This window comes from Drosophila montana, unplaced genomic scaffold (genome assembly GCF_035044405.1).
Source record: "Drosophila montana isolate Dmon_TW-CO22-7 unplaced genomic scaffold, ASM3504440v1 contig_3213_1, whole genome shotgun sequence".
NCBI classification, from domain to species: Eukaryota; Metazoa; Arthropoda; class Insecta; order Diptera; family Drosophilidae; genus Drosophila; species Drosophila montana.
The window spans coordinates 356,546-373,883 of record NW_026998093.1 but is presented as its reverse complement, the minus strand read 5'-3'; the positions used below and the strand labels follow the sequence as shown (position 1 = coordinate 373,883).

General features: G+C 40.9%; 2 long non-coding RNA genes across 4 annotated transcripts; both read left to right on the top strand.

Annotated features, from left to right (window-relative positions):
- Window positions 1–258: 258 nt before the first annotated feature.
- On the top strand, window positions 259–2,829 carry LOC135432794 (uncharacterized). 3 transcript variants are annotated; one of them, XR_010436967.1, is made up of 4 exons: window positions 259–485; window positions 630–721; window positions 964–1,231; window positions 2,716–2,829. It is a non-coding gene; the product is annotated as an uncharacterized LOC135432794 (long non-coding RNA). The 3 variants fall into 3 exon arrangements; XR_010436966.1 differs by lacking the exon at window positions 2,716–2,829 and having other exon boundaries at window positions 964–1,962; XR_010436968.1 differs by lacking the exons at window positions 630–721; window positions 2,716–2,829 and having other exon boundaries at window positions 964–1,962.
- Window positions 2,830–11,444: 8,615 nt separating this feature from the next.
- On the top strand, window positions 11,445–12,334 carry LOC135432773 (uncharacterized). The gene is made up of 2 exons (XR_010436961.1): window positions 11,445–11,887; window positions 11,976–12,334. It is a non-coding gene; the product is annotated as an uncharacterized LOC135432773 (long non-coding RNA).
- The last annotated feature ends 5,004 nt before the right edge of the window (window positions 12,335–17,338 follow it).

Sequence of the window (17,338 nt, the reverse complement as noted above, 5' to 3'; positions counted from 1 at the left end):
GCCTTTTGCAACATTTCATTTCCCGCTGCCATTGCCCATTTCATTGGCAGCCTTTTGCGATAAGTTTTCACACTCTGTTTTCCCTTAATTGTCAAAGGTTGCTTTTATCTTTATGGCAACAAAAGCAACAATGGCAACAACAACAATATGACAATGACTTTGGCAGACAGCTTGGCTGCTACGAGGGGCACACTGGCCGAACAGTCCCTGGCTGAACTGTCAACTGTCAGTCAGTCAGTTGGATTGGTCGACTCCTCGTCTGGCTGTGCCTTGCTGCATGGCTCGACGTGCAACTGGACATCAATATGGAACTATGTGGCACTCTCCATGCCCTCTCTGTCTCTTTCTAGCTTTCCTTTCGACCGTTGCCTGTAGGTTTGGAGCATGTTACTTTGCCTGCTGATAACTGATATTTGACAACTTTTGATGTGCTGACATTGACAGCGGCAGGCGGCCCTTCGTCTGACTGTGCGCAGATCCCTCTGGTATGCGTATGAGTGTGTGTGTTGTCTGTGTGTGTTGTGTATGCCTTTCTGTGTATCGGATATTTAAGAAATTGGACAGCTGCTTCGCAGAGCGGCAACTGGTTGCCATGCAAAAGAGTTATATGAAGTTTTCTTTATTTATAGCTGATAGCCAACGCTTAGCTCTCAACTGTCGCATACGGATAAACCATCTAGCATTTTAAGTAGACAGCTATAAATCTGAATAATATTTACAGGTAAGCTTAACATACGGTTATTCGCATATTTGTAAAACAAATCAGAATGTCGTCTTATTACGAACTATCATGAACTATATTTTAGCAAATATCTTTATTGAAAGCTATAGCTGCCTGTGTGTAGTTTCGCGCCTGGTAGGCAGCTCAATGAAATGGGCAACTTAACGTGAAACATGACAATAAACCCAGTTTGGTGTATGATCGTTTCAATAACAAGCTCTTGTTTTTATGCCATCTTCCAGCAGCTGAAGGCGCAACAGACTTTCCAGTAATGATTATGGCCAGAGGAGGCAAAGACCGTTAAAAAGCATCTGCGTAATATGAGTGGAAAAAGCGTTTTATTGAAATGAGCAACGATCGAATTGTGGTCCAAATGAACTCGTTCTCATTGAAACAACAACAGCAACAACACGGGGGCAACATGCAATTTGGCTGAAACTCAAGCTGGATCTTTGAAAGCACCGCGCCAACATTTAACGAGGTGGTCAAGATTGTGCCAAAAAACGTTGGGTAATTACACGACAGAACTGTGCGTGCTTACACACACACACTCTCTCACAGACACAAACACAGACAGCTATAGTTCATATATGATATGAGGCACTTTGGCTTGCCGTTTAAGTTGATGAATATGAATTTTGTGGCAGCGTTTTATGGGTCTGCTCTTAAAAGGGGGGGAGTTAAATCAGCGGCAGGCACTTGATTGCACTTGTCAGTAACAAAGAGTTTCGCCATAATTTAATGTAACGATTTTACTACTAGCTCAACTACTTGGAAAGTTTTCTAATTATAATGAGCCTGGGCACAAGCAACATCATCATGTCAATTGGCGCGTACCCGAATAGTGAAGAGTTTCAACCTAATTATTAATAAACGCCAACGTTGGATGTCATTGTCGAGCAGTTGCTGTTGTAGTAGCAGCAGCTCTCAGCTTGGTCGCCACCGCCGCCTCCCCACCTACTGTGAAGTGGCTGTCATCATTTTAATGCCAACTCGTTACTTTATTTATCATCAACATCATTTCGAGCTCAACGCTGACAAGCAGACAGTAGCCGAGGCAGTAGCTGCAACTACAACTTTACGTAGAACCTAGAGGGAACCAACTGCAAGCGGTGTATAGACAAAGGGGGCGAACGGAGGCAGCCCAGCGCCCGTAACATTGACTACGGCACAGATAAAAGCCTTTCCATGTCGCTTCAAATTTAAGTTTTCAATTAAAAAAGACATAAAATGCTCTACTACCAATGTGTCCGTATGTGACTGTGTGTGTGTGTGTGTGTGTGTGTGTGTGTATCTATGAGTGACGTAGCTGAAGCAGCGACGACTTCGTCAGCGGCACAAATATTGTAAAGTAGTTTGACTTTGACACAGGCGTCATAACTGTTTTAGTGTCGTGCAGGGAACAAGCTGGAAAAAGTGGTCAGTAGAAAAACAGAGGAAGGGTAGGCCAATAAGGTAGGCACTTATGCCAGGAAAACTTATGCTCCACAACACAGTCAGTACCTAATCTGTTCGCAGTCAACTACATGTTTCGAAATACTATTTGATAGATCAAATCAATCAAATTAAATTAGATATATATGTATCAGAAGCTCACGTCTATATTACCCTCAAATATATTCTAAATAAAATAAAAATATGTACTTACCCAAAATTTCATATGCACACAGACGATAATTTTATTGGCTCCTATGCAGGAGGAAGATTTATAATTCACATCGCTAAAAGAAGAACAGATGTAAAGATCGATTAAAGTAAGTTCAGGAAAGGGTAGTAAATTGAGAGAGGGACTTTAAATATAATAAATTTAATCAAAACATGAAAACCTGTTAGGCTTACTCGATATCATGAGAATCGCATAGTAGAGCGTTTTCTTAAATTAAAAAAAAAAACTTGGTATAAAAGTATTCCAACCTTCGAAATCAAACAGACAATACCAAAAATAAATAAGCAGATATTGATTTTCTTATTTATTTTCCTTAATTTTTTCTCAGAATAATAAAAACGTATTTTGGAAGCCCTAGGCGAAACAATTTTTCACAACTTTCAAGGATTCTCGAAGAGAAGCCAAAGACGGTCAGAGTTGCGCTCATTTGCATCTGAATTAAAGCATCCACAGCTCTTCCATATTTTGCCGACAGCAAATTTAACATTTTATTATTGTTTCTTCAACTTGGTACCGTTTACATTCCGAAAGCTCTGCCAGGCGTCGGCATCAACATTATCATTTAGAAAAAGTTAAGCAAATGTGTAACATTTATTAAGTTTTATGACTGCATTCGGTCTGAGAGGTTGAAATTTGTATTTTTTAGGCGCCCGCAATTTGCTTGATATGTAAATAACTAAATTTTTGTTTTCAACACATATTTTTCTTATACATTTTATTGCCCAGCTTTTCACGACATAGCACACAAAATTAATGCAAACTGGACACCAAAATGTTTGAACTTTTTTCTCTCCGATAAAAGATCTAAATAGCGGCCCATTGTGCGGGTCTGGGAAAGTGTGGCTAACGGCCAATTGTACAGAATTCATTGTTAGACGACGTTAGACGGCCATTCAAGCTGTCGTGGACTCAACTTGGGGAGTTGAGGCCTTGTGGCTGATTTTGAGCTAAAAAGATAAAGACAATTATTATCGCCATTATCGCCAGCATCTGTTGTTGTGGTTGTTGTATTGAGGTTGCCGTTGCTATTGCCACATCCTACAGTGGAAAATGATATGCTGGTTCTGCTATCCAATGCAGTCGCCGTCGCATACAAATTGGCAATAACCATCAATTGGCAGCCGGAGCAGCAGCAGCTGGAGTCGGCTAAGCCAAAGGTGCCAGTGCCAGTGCCAGTGCCAGTGCCATGGCCATGGCCATAGCCAGTGCCAGGTCCAGTGTTTGCATTAGAATGAGCTATGCCAAGGCTAGGAACAGCACTCGCATTGGCGGAATGTCGATTACAGTTTAACGCATCCATTGATTTGCTTTCTTTGGCTCTGTTCTTAAGTCTTTGTATTGCAGATCGTGTTGTGATCAGCGAGCATAATTGTATTTTTGGCATTCGATGCTCGATTCAATGCAATTTGGACAAATGGCACTCGCCATCTGCATCTGCAACTGCATCCGGCCCAGTCGGTGTCCATTGTTCGCCTTCGATTTGCTGTCGCGGCTTCTGTTGTTGAATGTATAGCATTCTTGGCAGCGCATAATTGTAGACTCTGGTATGATAATTCCCAGCCAGACAAACATTACCTTAATGCCGAGAATGTTTAACTAAATGCTAGATATTTCAAGAGCTTAACTGTCGATAAGCGTTAAATGCTTATGGTCACAAGCCCAATGGATTGATAAGAAGCTACTACAACTACTTTTAGATATTAATTAAAACAATATATGTGAGTACATAGCATAAATAGGCACCTAGTAATTCGTTATTTTTATTTAAGTAATCAAACTATATTGGGTGGCCGTATTGATAACGCAGGCCATCGAGTCGCACTGGGGTGCGGCATTGTGGAAACTTTCCCAGTTATTGTAGACAAGATCGTATGCACTTGTCGTCAAAGAGAAGGCCACATGGCAAGGACACCAGACGATGATTGCCAAACGAAGTCCGTTTATCCAGGCATAAGGTGCAAATGAAATTGTTCCCTTCATTTGTTCCATGGCCAGCTCCAGATCACAGCGTTGTCTACCTTTTCCTCAATTTCACTGATGCGTTGGAATTTTAGTTGTTCCATTTGATCTAAATGGGCTTTCCTTTGCCGTCAACAATTGCTTGCGAACTTCATACTTCTCAGAGATCAGCTGCTGAATCTCTTCAGCTCGAATTTTCTTTAATTGTGCCATAGCAGTCACCTGTACCTCCATCCGACGGTAAAGGTTCTCTATAGGCCGTGGCTCATAGTTTAAATCATCTGCATGTTGTCTTTGTTCTTCAAATTGTTGCATCTGAAGTTGCTCAAATTTAACAGACAGCTCATTCACTTCTTTCTTAAACCTCTTCTAAGTTTTGATTATTTTATAACGAATTAAAATTCAATAAAAATCTGAAACAAAAACTCCCGACAGTTTAACAAATTTGGCAATGAAGCGGGCACCTAATTGCAGAAAATTACGCAGTCGCTCGTTCGCAGTCTGGCAACGCCCGCTGACAAGTGTGTCCATACATTGTGACAATTAACAACCAACAATAGGCAATTTCATTGCTTATAGTGTGATTACCTTGAATCACTAACCAAACAGCATGCTGGTTAGTGCTTGAGTACAGGCACACACATGACCTTATTTGAGTGCAGATCTGTAAAGCTGTGCAGTAACATAAATGTAATATTGCTTTCAAACAAGTGTTCTTTTATGTGTAACATTTTCCCATTAGAAATAATGTATTCCAGGTAGCTTATAGCGTTTCCAGATAAATATAGAAGGCATCTAATTTAGTTAGATTTTCATTTATTTTCGGTATTTCAATTCAGCAAGTTACCAATATTCTTTATTACTTTAAATTATTTAGTGATTACTGTGATACTGTGATTAGGAAACAAAATATTTTCATGTGCCTTCGACATGTCCTCCTCGCCGCACTTTGAAACTGCTATAGATTACATTTTAATGGTTTATAGTGGGCGGCCATAGAGATAACGTATATAATCCGTTCTGGATGGAGCTCTGCATTGGGGACACTCATTCAGTTGCTGTAGGCAGCTTCGTATGCATTTGTCACCAAAGAGATGGCCACATTGGAGTGACACCAAACGATGATCACTCGAAGAATTCCATGGATCCAGACATATGGAGCAAGAGACGCTGATGTCGTTATGGGTCTTGCAACGCTCTATTTCTTGCTCTAACTCCAAGCATTGTCTATCCTTCGCTTCCAGCTCCATTTTTAGTTTCAACTTCAGTTGATCCATCTCCTGCATATGGGATTCCTCTTGTCTTTTCAAGTCGGCTAGTAATTGCAGACGCATTTGGTCCTTTTCCAATAATTTTTGATCAAATTCTTGGGATTGCAAGACCTGTATCGTTTTAATGGAAGCGACATGCTCATCCATCTCACGGCAATAGTTCTGTAGGGATTGCAGCTGTTCCTGATTCTGAATCAGCACGGGTTGGTTTTGGAATTGAAGATCCTCAACTTTTACGCAAAGCTCACTAAGTTGCTTTTGTAATTCATTTGTGTTTTTCAATATTGTGTTATAAGGATCTAGCTCCTCCGTTTTCTCCTCTGTCTCCAAGTCACACTCTTTTTCAATATTTTCCTCTTGCATTGATGAAAGCTCTTCTTCGCCATTGGAAAGTGCCATTTTTGTATTTTATAGAAGGTCGGATCTGTAATTATGCATTTGCAAAAACAAAGTAGACATGTATTTTAAAACACGGGATTCCCCTTTGGAAAGAAACCTTGTTCTTATGTTTTACTTTGTCTCAACGTTTCAAGGAAAACACGTATGTATGTGAATTTATACTCGTACATAAAATGTGTATATGTACATACATACAAGCACATGTATGTACTTATTTGCATAAACCGCATACAAACAAGACTCGGAAAGAAATGAATAACTGTGATTATAACGATTATTATATTGAATAATTAAACACTATTAAGCTCACTGCATACCTCTATCACTTTAAATATTTGCATAAACCGGCTTTAATTAGATCCAAACAGCAAACGCTCGCACTCGACACTATGAAATTATGAAAGGTGATGCCATATTAACGAAACGGGGCTGAACTTTGCTTTTGAACACATCAAAGGGCTCATCAATTTAGGTACTCACTGGCTGCAAACTATTGTGTGGCAACGCCGATCATTTTCTTATCTTTTTCTCTTTTGTTTTAAGAGAACTTTTATTTGGTCAGAAACATACACGAACAATGTGTGAAAAACTGAGTATTTTTTCTTAAAATAAAATTACACATAGTTAATGTGATGATTTATGTAATTTATTTAAACGAATTAGTATGGGTTGCCATAGATAATACGTATGTCATTCAATGCTGCAGGAGCTCTGCATTGTGGGCATACTGCACGTTCCTCTAGACTGCGGCGTACACACTTGTCGCCAAAGAGATGACCACATTTCAAGGACACCACGCGATGTTCACCAGACAATTTCCATTCATCCAGGCATATGGAGCATGAAACTTTCTGATCAGAGTTGTCCTTCAGCTGCTGTTGGGCCTGTACAATTCGCGTTAGCTCCAACCAGTGTTTCTTCCTCATCTCGACTTGTTTTTGTAGCTGCATATTTTTTTCCCTAACTTGCTGCAAATTGCTTTTCTTATGCACTAGAAGAGTACCTAAATATTCCGTACGCGTACTCTGCTTTTCCAATGCTTGCTTCTGTAACTTTCTGTACATAATATTCACCATCGTCAGAATGGAGGAAAATTCCTTATGCATTTGATGGCTGAGGCTCATTAGGTTATCGTTGGCATCCCGAAATATTTCTAAGGACTGCTCTTGATTTCCAGCATACGGCTCAGGTAGGCCTTTGAAGTACACCTGTTCAACTTTTGAGTGCAGCTCCCGAACATTTTTTCTTATTTCATCCGTTTCAGCTGTAAATATTTGCACAGAATTTAATGATTCTTCTTCCTGTGCTTTTTTGATATTTTCTGATTTCTGCATTTGACCCGCTTCGCGTTGCTGTTGTATTTGAACAGCATTTCGCGTTTTCGTCATGCGTTCTCGAATCGATAATAGCTCCAATCTCGTATAAGACGGCATTTTCCAAATTTATGTTTTTTCGGTTCTATTCCTGTGTTACCTGGGCCTTAGGCCTGTCACAAACACGTCTTTGTAAAGTTATTTAACACGTTAGTGATGTACGAAAACATCGAAAGCGTTGTATCGATTTATTTAAACGGTGTATAATTCGATTTTTTCTTATCGTCGGACATCAAATAGTACATGCCCAAGATAACTGCCATATAATCTTTCACTAGAGCTCCAAACTTGGGTAGAGAAGGCATTTTTAAGTTGTCTTCAATTTCCGTTGACCTTACTGCGCCTTGAGGCTGTTATAAACTTGCATTTGTATGAAACTAAACATATATACAGTTGTATGAATGGGTAAACATTCGCTATTATAAGTGTTGCCACGTTGATCAAAACAAAGATGTGTAAAAGCATTTTGTTTTATAAATTTGAGTACTCACTGGTAGGAAATGTTTGTGGAGTGGTTACACCGACTTCGAAACCTTCCTTTAAGGTGTCAGCTACTTTTCGAGAGCCTTTTCTGAGTTTTGCAAAAAAACTCCTTGATAATTATTTGCTTCAACCAACTTAAAAGTATGTTCGAGTGTGGTTAGTTTGGTAGTTTTTATAAATCCTTCTTTTTCAGGTATGAAACCAAAAAGTTCATTGGCTGGCGGTCCTCCTGCAAAACAACTACGTGGACAAGAGTCGGAGAATAAGCTTAAGAAGGAACTAGAATCTTTGATTAAAGAACGCAATGAACTCAAATTGAAATTATCTACTGCCGTATACGAAGTGGAGTTAGTGAAGTCGGCTTCATTGAAATTGGAAGAAGCATATAATGCTTGCATAGCCGGATTACAAACAGGCATGCGAGTCCTAACCGAAATGCTGACAGGTTCAAAATCGCAATTTGGGGGTGGTAAATTAGACAACATAAACCAGAAATTGTCCGAGATTCTACAACAAACCAAAGAATTGTGCGTTTCTTTGGATGCGGTGCAGAAGCCGCTCCAACCTGAATGTCGTTGCCAAAGAGGTGAAATTGAGAGTTTGACCATAGCACAAAAACTGTTGGTTGAGGAATTCGAACTGAAGATGTTCGAAAAGGATCAAATAAGACTTAAGCTCCAGGCAGACCTAAAACTTCAAGACGAAGCCCATTTGAGGAAAGTGGAGGAACTAAAGACGGAAATTGAGGGTCAACATCGCGTTAATCCCAATTATATAACATGCTCGATATGCCTCGATACATGGTCTTCATCCGGTAGCCATCGTGTGGTCTCTTTGGCATGCGGACATGTTTTTGGGGATATGTGTATTCGCGTACATTTGAACCGTTGCATTGAGTGTCCCTTATGTCGAGCTCCAGCCGATTCAAAGGACTTGCGTTATCTATTCCTGGAAGGAGCTCACACTGAATAAAGCAAATGCTTATTATATTATATCAGAGATTTGAATAATAAATTGAACAAACATACGTATATGGCTGACAGGAACTTTTAATGGGCTGACAAAATGCTAAATGGACTTCCCTCCTAATAGACAATTCATCAATTCAGCGCCCTTTAACAAACTGTCAACTGCAGTTGTGTGTTGTGGCATGCCCCAGCGTTCCATTAGCCATCAGAATCCCAAGTTCCAACGCATCGCTAGGCCCTCGATAATTGCGCTGTCACTTGGCTGAAGACATGGCAATTTGTGGGCATAAAAGCGCGCAAATTTGTTATGAGTTCTCTCTCCTGCCCCGGCTGGTGTTCGAGGAGTTGGCACTGTTTGCCCATTCTGCTGCCGGTCCTGCTCCGGCCGCTGATGCTGATGGCTGTTGATGAAATGGAAATGCGAGAGACTCGCGAGTTCTTCGCATTGAAATCCATTTAATCGAGCCATCATACAGTTCCATAGTGCCGTCCACTTCCCTCCTCCAGCCACGTGTTCACGTCGCCGTTTGTTGATTTATGAAATACTTGCCGGCTCGCAAATGAAAATCCATTGGCCATCGTACGATTTGAGTTTGTTTAACTGCGAGTACGAGTGTATTTGTATCTGGTTGCCATCCGCTTTGGTTTATTGCCGAGTGGCCCAATGCTCAAGAGCTCGCACCGGGGCTGGTCATGCGCTCAGCGCTAAGCAGCCAAGAGGCGTTGCACATAATTTGCTTTGATCTGTTTCGCATTTGGAGAGCTGTCAACTGGGCAACACAGTTGGCAACGGGAGACACAGACACAAACGAAGACGGGGACGGCGCGGCCTGACAATAGAAGCTGGCCGAGCATTCCGATTAGAGCATGCTGTTTGGCGTAGGCTTTAATGCCAATTGGACAGTTTTTTGCAATCAGCTGGGCCGTCAAAATTAATTTGTTATAATAACAAATTGAAAGTGCCCATAAAACGCTTTGAGCTCACCATCAGAGCAGCTGGAAGTCTTTGGTGTCAGATTGTTGTTTAGCTAACTATGATAAGTGCAGGCTGCGTTAGTATATAGTATCTTTAAAGCTCTTCATACAAGTTTCAGAGCTGTGGACCTCTCGGTGTTCAGCTGAGTGCAACAACAAACTTATGTTAATTTCATTAAGCTCAACGTGACCTTTCCCATTCGCTACAAATATTGTTAGCGAATATTGTTAATATACGTTTCTTTGTGTACGTATCTTCAATTTGTACTTTAGACCATCGACAAAATCTAAAACAAACACTTCACAAAATATGAAAGCGCGTCACGTTTTAAAAACTCTTTAAGTGGTTTCAGCCAAATGAATTTTATTTCGGCCTCGGGGCCCACTAAGAAACTGTAACAGACGTTGGAAATATGTTAAGAAAATAAAAAAACAAATCTTCAGCTTCAGATGTGTAACAAATTGGAGCTCAGTTCAAGCTGGGCCAAGCCTTCATAGGAATCATCGGTTGTCATTATCAACGTGATAAGCCACTGGGATCAAAATATTGCTATGCTCGTACTCATGTGCCCACCACCAGTTCTGAGTCCCGTCACCTTTTTCTTTTTTTTTTTGGTTTTGTCAGTCCCCCCGCCTTTGAGATCCAGAGATCGCAGCTGTCAGCTGGCGGTCAGGCTACGAAATACTTCGAATGCACTTGAGACATTTCTCTTGAACTTCAACGCCTGCCAGGCCGCTGTCAAAATATTTCAATGAGTTCTTTTTTTTTCGTCGCTTTTATCACTGGCTCTGTGGGTCTGGGGACCTGGGGGTACGGGCTCGGGATTGGGCATGAAGCGCAACTTGTTGTGCGGTCTTTTGATGAGATCTCAATATGACGGCTGTCTGTCCGCTGACATTGCGACGCGTCGTGTGTGTTTGTAGGGAGCAGTTTGTTAGACAAATTAAATCTGTTATTTTCAATTTCCAATACACACACACACACACACACGCAAACAAACAACACAACAACGATAAGAAGTGGCTTCTAACTAAGTGAAACTCGTTCTGTGCTCTGTGCTCCAGGGCTAGCGTATGGTTATGGCCATGCCCACAGAGCTGCATTCCCATGTCGCGCGGTAACCACACGTTGATCGGGATCGGCCACGGGATCGGGTGATCGGATGATCGCAACGGCAAACGCTGCCAACATATTCTTGTATTTATAAGGTTTCTGTCATTTCTGTTAAGGATTGAGTTATTTGCTTGCCTGGGCCACAGTCGCCAGCGTCTCACCATGCGCCTTCGGGATGTTGTCACTTTTTTGTTCGCATGCTGAAAATGCGCTTGTTGTTGTTGTTGTTGTTCATTGTAAGGCGATACTCTACGCATTGATTGTATAAGATAAGCCCAGGTATGAGGTGTACATAATGCAAATATTTGAATAAATCAAAGCTGGCAATTTAAATGATCCGAAATAAATAAAAGAGAAGCCGCACCAAGCTCATAATTGCAAATTTATGTATCCAAAAATATATGGAAATCGAAAAGGAGTAAGGACGAATTGCCATTCGACATGGGAATGCGTACATGTACATATTAGATTTAATTCTCGGATTCAATCAAAATGTTTAATTGGCAATCAGAAAACACATATCGATTATGTTCTTAGCTAAATTCTCAATTATCGGATACCATTTTGACCACGTGCTCGGGGCAACAAAGCAATTTCAATCTGATAAATGGCAGCTGCACTCAAATATTACGAATATTATAAAATTTGCACATTGCGAAACTTGAGCAAACAATAAAATGGCAAATTAAAGCTGCTGGGTAAACATTTAATTGTTATTACATGGCAATAAGAAAACAAGCCGAGCAATAATAATAACAAACTAAGCCCAGAACTGAGGAAACTTGATAAAATTGCAATTTCAGTTAGTTTCGCATCGGCCTCTACCGCTGGAACTCTGGACCAGCATTTATTGACACTCGTCTTATCATAACTAAAATCATTTGCATGTATTGCAAACATGGCAAACAACAACAAGAACAACAACGGCCAGGACCAAAGGCAATCGGAACAGGATGAGGTACGTGTCGCCTGGTCGCTGGCAAACATGAAAATTCAATAAGCATAAGAATTTCGAATTTACGATGATATTAACAATAATATTGCAGTTGTCGCAATGGGCGCTGAGGGCGCAACACGAGATGCCCAACTGGAGCTGCAACTGGTAACAGTTGGACAGTTGGGGGCACCCCGTTGCTTGAGACTGGGGCAGATTGAAAAGAAGAAGAACAAATAGAAAGGCATGGTGTGAGCGCTTTACCACAAATACTCTTTAAAAATATGAGACATTCCTCCCGATTGCCCCTAGTTTAGAACAAGGAAATTCGAAGGGAAATTCGAAAGATGGAATTGGAAAAAGGCCCAATTAATTAATGATTTTATTTATATTATCTTAAATATGTATATTTTAATCTTGAATCATCTATTGAGACTGGCATAGATTAAAAAGTTGAATAACAAATAGAAAGACATGGTGTAAGCGTTTTACCACAAATGCCTTACAAAACTATTAGAAATTCCTTCCAAAACGCAAGATACTGACTTAAAAGTGAAATTAGATAGGAAATCCGCAATAACGAATTAACGAATATTGCGATCATATTCTATGTTACTAATTTCGAACGAAGGAAATACGAAGGGAAATTCGCAAGATGGAATTGCTTAAAGGCTTAGTTAAATATTATTCTTATTTGTATTATCTTATTTTGTTCTTTAGGCTACAATTATAATTAGGGTATGCAAGCTTCGGATTGAGCATAAGTTTGCTTTATTTTCAGCCTTTTTATAGCGTAATGCATTTATTTAATAAATTCATATACAACATATAAAAAAAATTCTGCACAATGCCGCCAGGCACATGTATCTTAGCCTGGGACTTGGGAGTTGAAGTTGGTCTACGACACGCACCAGGAAATTGGCAGTTGAATGGGCAGTCGCCTGGGCAGCCGCTAGAGGATTGTAAACAATTTTATGAGCTCGACTGCAATAATCTACGCAATTTTATTGACACTTTGCTTTTTGTTGTAATTCATGCGTTTGTTTGGGTGTTTATCGCGCCGCGGGCGATCTTCTGCCTGGCAGCAGCCAGCTTCGTGCCCTTCGGTTGTAGCCCCGACTTTCTCCATGGGCCCCAATCTATCAGCACCGATAAGCAGCTGGTTTGTCTTGTCTGTTGAGTGGCTGACATGGGAATGCTGCAGGCTGTCCCCATTTCAACTAGGCGCAGGTGCCACAGCCCAAAGCCCTATCTGATTGTCACCTAACGTTTGACTAATGAACTATTCGACGGGCTTTACTTGGTAGTTGGGAATTATCTTTTTAGTTTTGTTGTTGTTATTTTTTTTGGGTATTTTGTGTGCCAACTGCCATTTTCTTCGTGTGCAGTAGCTGTCTCTGGCCATTTTAGATAACCCTATCTAAATGTCAGTCTTGAGTAAAACAAGCTATCGGTTTATGGCATCTGTGCTACTTAATTGAGCCACTGCCACACTAAAAGCCGAAAGCAGCGACCATATATATAAAACGCTTTTGCATAATTAAAACCCCTTGAAATGCAACGAGTTATTGGATACCTCCCTCCATACCCATGTTCCATGCCCCATGCCCCGCGCAGGCTTCAACGCTCGTCGTGTCCGTTCGACTCGCTCATGTTGTCATTTTAAATTTTAATCGCTTGTCATAAACTGCAATCGCATTAATTTCCATGCCTGACATGCAATTATATGTAAATAAATATTTATTTTTAAATTTCCAATTTATTTATTTACAGCTTTTATTGCTGCGTCTACGAATTTATTCTATATATTAAAAACCATATTGCCGTTTATGACTTGTATTGATTTAGTGCCACATTTTTAAAGCTTCTTCTCCAAGATAATAAACGGTCAAATAAGTGCCGTTTAGGTAATTCAATGATTATGGTATTTTCAATGAATATTTAAACATTTAGCTTTATGCATGTTCATAAATAAGTATAATAACATTTATTTACTCTTTACTCTTTCAACCATTTCAACTCTTTATGCTTTTCTATGTTAACTTCTTAATTCTTTTTAATTAATTGACATTCCTTTTGCTTTTTTTCTAAGCAGAAATGTTTAAAAATAAACTGTGTTTAATTTATAGCGATTTTTTACACTTTTTATCTCACATTCTCAAATTGAAGAACGTAATTATTAACCTTTAACATTTTCACTCATGAAAGTTATGTGAAGAAAAATATACAAATTATTCACGAAGTCCGTCCGAAAAGGGAATGTGAATAGGTACGTAAGCATCTTTATTTTTTAGTTTTATTTTTTCCTTTTGTTTTTCGGTATTTCGATGTTATTTATGAGTGTCTATTTTTCAGGGAATGCTGTACAGTGAAGCGTGACTAATCAGGCCGCGCTTCAGCTACGAAACTTTTGCCGGCTGCTAATTGCCGTGAAGGCGCCGCCACTGTCCATAAGCCCGAATGCATATACTATATACACATGGATTGGGTATATGGATTCTGAATCATTAAAGCCAGCGGCAATGCAAATTGCAGCAACAAGTGCAGGATTTTTAGCACTCCTCCTCCCTCCACCCCGGCCAGCGATCCCAGCTTAATTATCATAGCGCACAAATGCAGCGCTCCGAATGCGCGTATTCCGAGTTGTGTGTACAACCAATCAGCGTATGCAAGGCGCTAAATGAGCAGCCAGTGGACTCCACTGACCAGTCGGCCAGGCTGCCAAGTGTCACCAGCCAGCAGCAGCAGGAGCAGGAGCCAGGGGGCTGACGGCGCGGTTAAAGTGTTGCGCTAATTTTATATGCAAATTATGGCAAAAGCGCGGCTTGTATGCTAATTTGGACCCAACTCCGACTCTGGCTCTGGTCCAGACTCCGCTCTCGATGGAGCTGCAGCAGTCTTGCCTCAATTCACCATCCTGCACTTAACACTCTTTTTAATGATGTGTAGTCCGAATGCATATGCCAAATATTTGGGGAATGCTGCCAGTTGGCAGTTGACTGTTTACTGTTTACTGCTGCTGCTGCAATTCGTCATCGACTGTTTGGCTTTTATCTTGCGCAAAGTGTGAAATTTTGACGCAACGTCAAAGCAATTTTTCGCTTCACTTTGCCAGATATGTGGATCAGAGTAGCAGCCTTCTCTGCCGGGCTGCACCTTTCACCAGACGCTGACTTGTCCCAAGACAGCGTCTGTTAATGATTTTTGAATACATCATGCTGGGCCCGCTTTAACACAGACTCACAATACACAGGCACAAATTTATGCATTCTACTCTTGCCAACTTGTCAGGCTTACATATATGTGTGTACATTTTTTATTTTTTTTTTGGGAACTGCCACATGAAAATCTGTTGCGGTGTCTTAATTAGAACTGCCACGTACAACGGCCGGCTTTTTTCCTTTTAATTTTTGTTTTAGTTTTATTTATTTTTTGTTGCCAAAAATGATATTATAAGTATATGGTGTTAAACTTTCACGACATTTTTGGAGCATGTTTTATGTGCGGATTTTGATATAAATAAATATTTTTTAATTGGTATACCAATGCTTAAAAATATCTCATAATTAACAAGCTGCCAGAATGAAGTATTGCGGAAACTGGGTCAATTCAAAATACCTACGTATAGATGAATAACACAATTTTTTGGTAAAACCACTTTTGCAATCTGCCAACATGTAAATAAAGCTACATTTTTTCATGGAATATGTATATTTTTTTTTGTTAGAAAAAAAGTAACAACAATTTATGAAACTTTATAGAAAACGCCAAACGCAAATCAAGTGTTACTAAATTGTGAATAATGACTCCATTCGGCCAAAAGCAGTGCCACACACACACACACGAGTACACGCACACGCACACTGCTGTAGCTGCCCAATTTTATGTTACAAAAGGCCAATACAAACTCTAACGAATCTAATCAAAAGATAAACTCACGCGCAACGACGAGGAAACCCTCCTAACGAGTATTTTAAAGTTTCAATCAAAAATTCGTTACACTTTGCATGCGCTGCAGGGAGTGCGGCACGGGGCACGGGGTACGGGCATGCGGCACTGGACCAAGGGGCATAGGAGTGAGCTGTTGTGGAGATGGCAGCTCGTGCAGCTAATAAGCCGTGGCTTACATAAATGCGGCAACAATCAACATTTTGGCCAGCGGCCGCAAACATGAAATTATGATTTTTATTGAGGAATTCGCACAGCGGGCGGTGTAATTAATCAGCGGCATGGAACGAGGCGGCCGGCAACGTTGCGTCTGCGGCGCGAAACGGGCACAGGTCGAGTGTCAGCCAAGGCGGCAACCAAGACCCAATGACCAGAACCCAGAACTGCAACTGAAGCTGGCTGCCGCATTAGCTGCCTGCCTGCCTGCACAGGTAAGAGGTCAATGCGTTGCGTATGTGTAATTTTGTTGAATTCCTCCGCCCGCCCGCTGTGAAAGTGAGTTTAACGGTAGTTTGCCTAACAACAATTCCAGGCGATCAACGCTGTTTGATTTAAATTGTTGCTATTGTTGTTATTGTTGTTGTCGTTGTTGCTGTTTAGGTGTTGGCCCACACACATACTGACACGCACGTACACAAACATAACGGCAGCGATATTTTCAATCAAGGTGTCCAGTGTTTTGCGAGTGCCGCCGCTTGTTAGCCTGGCCAAAAGCCACTTAAGCCGTACCTAAATTACGCCAAAATCGATTGCAATTGCGTTGATTATCGCCCGCTGCAGCCGCAATTGCCAAATTTATCGGCCGCAAATGCATTTCACGCGATATTTATGTAGTTTGGCCCAAAATATATGTGTATGTATATTGGTAACAGCAGCTTGATGCTATGGACTATGGCCAGAGCCACCGGTTTTAAGAGGCCGCCGCGCTTATCGCGGCAATTACAACGAGAGATTTATATGAAACCTCGTCGCTGCCGTCGCCATCGCCGCTGCCACCCTCGGCCAAAGGCTCCGGCTTGGGGTTTTGGGCCAGCACCCGCACGAGGCGCACAGTTCAAACGCCGCCAGCCGGCAGCCAAAAACGTTCCAGCTAATCGACAACTGTTTTTTCTTATTTTTTTTCTTCTGTTTTTGGGCCACAAATGTCGAATTAAATGGATTTTTATTGAAATCAAGTTGCGGGCCAATTGGCAAAAGGCTGCAATTGTGGACAAGCCGATTGCGGTCGATAGATTCTAATTGGCTGAGATTGTGATTGAGAAACGGACGAAATGATTTCAAATTGTAACAGTCAGAAATGCTAAGCTTCACATTCTTCTTCTAACTCTTGCACGGGCCATTCACCATGCTCGCTCACAACGCGACCTTACTTCAAAGATTTCTGACGTCACATCATTAAATACACTTGAAAGCTTTGATTATTTTTGCTGGACATTGCTGAGCTGCTCAAGGTACTAGTCAATAGAGCCATCAGACCAATTTGATGCACTTTTGTCATCCAATATTATTCACGGCCTGGTGCGTTAC